The sequence below is a fragment of the Oratosquilla oratoria genome, chromosome 34, assembly GCF_046742065.1.
Source record: "Oratosquilla oratoria isolate Oo_2021 chromosome 34, ASM4674206v1, whole genome shotgun sequence".
Taxonomy (NCBI): Eukaryota; Metazoa; Arthropoda; class Malacostraca; order Stomatopoda; family Squillidae; genus Oratosquilla; species Oratosquilla oratoria.
Genome location: NC_134810.1, coordinates 23,402,170 through 23,407,169, shown reverse-complemented (window position 1 = coordinate 23,407,169; position 5,000 = coordinate 23,402,170). Strand labels below are relative to the sequence as shown.

Below are 5,000 nucleotides of genomic sequence, written 5' to 3'. Positions count from 1 at the left end.
CACCCCCCCAACTCCCCGCCCACGAGAGTTGGAGTAACACCCCTCAGCGCTGCGATACTGATATTATTTCAGCCCCGGGCGAGAGTCGAACCCGGACCTCCGTAGTGGCAGGCCAGAGCTCTAACCACAGCGCCATGAGAGGTGTGTGTGTGTGTGTGTGTGTGTGTGTGTGTGTGTGTGTGTGTGTGTGTGTGTGTGTGTGTGTGTGTGTGTGTGTGTGTGTGTGTGTGTGTTGTCGTGCTCGTATGTATGTCTTTGGAAACGCGACGGTAACCACGGTCGCATATTAAACACAACAAACTCAAACTCTCTGACCAACACTACGCATAGAGGTGAAAGCTTTCTCACAATCATCGCTGGCCTCTATCTTCCCATCACGACTTCTCCGGTCACTCGATCTCTAACTAAAGGTTTGATACGTCCGGGTATCTCTGCCACCTTGGGTAACTCCATACAGTAACTCAGTAACTTGGTTAAACGATCGTCAATAGAGAGTTGCTCTAAATGGCAAAAATTCTAGGTGGAAAAATGTTAAGAGTGGAGTTCCTCAGGGTTCCGTTCTTGGACCACTTCTATTCATAGTAATTATAAATGATACAGACCACGGACTGAAATATATTGTCTCCAAATTTGCTGATGATACAAAACTGTGCGGAATGACAAATGACCACTTAAACTAATTAGATATTCGAGAAGATTTAGATAAACTACAGCAGTGATCTGAAAAATGGCTAATGAAATATAACACAACTAAATGTAAGGTTATGCAAAGGAGTAAAAATAACAATAAGTACGTTTACAAGTTATTTGGAAATTCATTAACAAAAGTGGATAGTGAAAAGGATTTCGGTGTACTTTATCATCATCTAAGCAGAGTATTTCCGCCTCAGAGAAAGCAGATAATATTCTAAGACTGATTGCGCGATTTTTTTTTTAATTCATTTGTCATTAACAAGCTATGTAAATCGTTAATTTGTCCACATTTGGAATGTGCTGTATCTGTATGGTTGCCAAACCTCATTAAAAACATTGACAGATTGGAAAAAGTACAACGGCGAGTCACAAAACTGATTCCAAATATCAGAAATAAATCATACGAAAATCGACGGAAACATATGAATCTATTTTCCCTAAAAAAGTGTAGACACAGGTGTGATTTGATACAGGTCTTTAAGGTTCTCAAGGGAATTGACATCAAAAGTGACGAAATCTTTATACAGAATGGGAATCAGACAAGAAATAATGGTCTCAAATTGTCAGGAAGTAAATTTGATATGGAAGTGGGTAGAAACAACTTTGCCAACCATGTAGTAACTTAATGGAATAAACTTAATGCAGAGAAAGTGCCATGTAGTACAGTTCGAAGTTTAAAGATTCATTTAGTAAACACGTAAGCAATATGCTGTAATGCCTGTCATTTATTCTATCTTATTTTATTTTTTCATTTAATATTATTTATTTATTTATCATTATTTATCTGTTTTTCTATGTATTATTATTTATCTGTTTATGAATTATCGATATCTATTTATTTTATTTATTTATTTATTTATTTATTTATTATAACTTTTTATTTTTCGCATCCGACCTAGTTATGGACCAAAAGGTCTCCTGTTGGCAAGCTCTTCCTCTGTAAACATTTGTAATATGTATAAATATATGTTGGGAAGCTGGAGGAGGTTCAAACCATCCCTTCCCCCCCCCCCATTTCATTGCACCGGTAACGCAATGGGAAACGTACTGGCCTCGCAACTTCATAGTTACGGGTTCGAGTCCCGCACTTCTCCCCGATTCCCAGCAGAGCTTGTTCCCTGACCTAACAGTCCCCAAAACACATGACAGTCCAAAGGTGATGGCTTCGGCCGCAGGTACGCAGTATTTCATGGCATAGGCTCCTTGATTTCATCTTTAGTCCTTTTGAGCCTAGCGGCGTGCCTCAGGGATCTCATTCCGTCCCACAATGGCGGCTTTCATATCATCGATGAAATCCTCCCACACCCGCCAAGGAGGTCAAGCAGACCTACTTAGATCCAAGTTCCATGATAATGGGGGTCCGTTCTATCTTATTCCTGTTCTTCAAGAACATAAATAACGAAAGAACTATATATACATACATAATCTCCTGGCTGAGATGGCGGGTGAGGAAGAGGAAAACAAGCCAAGAATGATAAGATCGAGGGGGCGATGAAAGGGAAAGGAAGGGGAGTTATGTATGACATCCTCTTCTATAGGAGGACCGGTAGAAAGTATGATAAAGGTTTGATACCGGTAAGGTTTAATTAACCTTTTCACCGGTACCGGGCAATCATGAAGATGAATGAGACTGTCCGGACAGTGCCGGAATAGCTGCGGATTTCCCCCAGGATGAATTGATACTGGATGGATCTACATACGGATGAATGATATATACCACGTGATGGATGTGTATGTTCACTTTTATGTGATTAAGATATAGAAATAGGACAGCACGCATGCGCGCACACATGCACATACAAACACACACACACACATACATACACACATGCGCACGCATACTCGATGGCGCGGTTGGTAGAGTTCCTGGCTGCCATTATGGAGGTCCGGGTTCGAATCCCACCCAGGGCTGAAATGATTTCAATATCACTGCGCTGCGAATCGTTATTCCAACTCTCGTGGGCGGGGAGTTGGGTGTATGTGTGCGTGTAAGGACACATCATTACCCATAGATAGGTAATATGTAAGCTCTAAGCTCTCTTCTGGAAGGGAAATAGCTGTTGCTTACGAGTCCAACACGTGATCCAAGACCATGGTGAATCACACACACACACACACACACACACACACACACACACACACACACACACACACACACACACACAGAACTGTGCTTGCAGAGGCTTATGAAAAGGCGCATGGAAAAATACACTCAAGACTTCATAGAAAAAATCAAACTCCTGGTCGAATATATCTCTTGTACTACAACCCCAGAAACCGCACTGTGCCTAACAGTTGCCATTGCCTGGTTGCAAAGTTCCCTCTTATTTCGCAATGATCAGCTGGTGCGTCTGATTCTCAGGTGCCTCCACATTTCGCATTACCACAACGTGTTCGAGCTCAACCCTTTGACTAACGGGGATTCCCCTGAGCTGAATAGAACCTTCTGGTAGCAATAAGGGGGCGGGGGGGGGCAAACTCCGACTGCCAGTGTCCCTGGATCACGCTAATAACAGTGCTGGAACTACGACAGCCGGTAGCGGATAGAACTTTGCTTGCATTTCTCGAGGAACGGCCTCGGATATAGAAGAGAATGGAGGAAGAGCCTGAACCCATTGACAGAGTAACTAAATCTACTGGCGGAATATGATGTAAGTAAGGCATCCTTGATGAAACAGACAAATGAACCAGTGAAAGGGTTAATCGAGAATGAGTTTAATCTATCAACATTCAGGGGTTTCCCTAAGCTGAATAAAATCGCCTGACTACACCCATTTTGCTGAGGGAGCAATTCGGGATTGTACGAGTTGACTGAGAATGACTCCAGAGCGGGGGTCTCAAACTTACGACCCGAGGGCCAAATGTGGCCCGAAATATGGTCTGAAGTGGCCCGCGGGCCAAATGTGCTCCACGGTATAGTGTCAAGTGGCCCGCGGGACCAAGTGGTCCGTAAGGTAACAAGGGCTTTTCCAGCTCGAATTACTATTACTGATACAATTAAGGAAAACACTAAACTGTTAATACAAGACATAACGATAACATTTTCCTTTTATTCTTATGACAGTAATTCTATTTCATGTTATGATTGCTGGTACCAACGAGCTTTTGTTGCAAAATTGCCCATAAGTCGTTACCAAGCCTTTGATGACCCTCGAGGCCATAATGACCATGGACATCATTGGCCCTCGAAAGGATTTGATGTTAACACTGGACCAATTCAAGTCCCACTTCTTCACAAATCCGCCCCTCAGTTATGTCAAATCCTCTTTAGTTTGCCGCAACTATACCCTGAATGGGCGTTTTTTGAGTTCAAAGGAAAAAAAGGGAGATCTCATAATCGAAAATGACCAAAGAATTTTTTTGAGTCTTCGGGAACGAGGACAACCCTCAACCTTGAGAGAGCTTCAGCATACGAGTTCCCTTTGCAAAGCACTAACACAGGAGCTTCGGTAATCCCCAAGCAAAGCTGCAGGTCACGTCCTGCAGGTCGGCTGCTGCAGGTCACAAGGTCCACGGCACTCGTGCGCTAGCTTATAGAAGGTCGGGTTGTGAGGATCTGTGACGTGGCGACTTGCGTCACGTGGTCCACATGACGGTTTGTGTTACGCAGTGTACGTGACAAAGGTTTATAAAAGGTTTACAAAGGAAGACCCTACCGACAGGAGACCATTTAGTCCATAAATAGGTCGGATGCTAAGAATAAACAATTAAACGAAGAAATTAATAAACAAGAACCAAACAATTGGCAGGCATTACAGCATATTGCTCAGGTCTTTATCTAAATGAATCTTAAAACTTTGAACCATACTACATTGCATTGCATCTGCAAAAAGTTAATATCAGAGAATCTAATCATATCATCTAACGTCAACTACCTCATCGCATTGTTTAGACCCAAGTAATCTAACAACATAAATATACCAATTTCATTTCTTCAGGAAACTGAAATTCATCATCAAATCGAAGAATAAACATAAAACAAACACTTCTTGAAAACCTTATTTGTTGGTTTTCACTACAGGCACTTTAACCCAGAATGCGAATTTTTGTCTCAAAACGTATTTTGACAATGAAACGTTTTGGATACACATTTTACACATCGTCAGGTATCATACGACCATACAACCAATCTACACAAGTCCCTCATCCCCCGTGCTCCACCAAGACTACATATCTCCAAAACTACCCTGATCTAGCACAGTCATACTCGAACATAACAAAACCACAACCATACCAAAATACACCCATTTACCTAACCCCCGTCACCAAAAAAACAGGACTTTAGTAATATAGCCCCTATCCTTTAT

The 5,000-nt window shown here is 42.2% G+C and overlaps 1 protein-coding gene across 1 annotated transcript in view; it reads right to left on the bottom strand.

The window, feature by feature from the left end:
• Positions 1 to 5,000, bottom strand: part of LOC143018359 (uncharacterized) — a 204,090-nt gene that overhangs the window by 158,010 nt on the left and 41,080 nt on the right. The window lies entirely within an intron of this gene.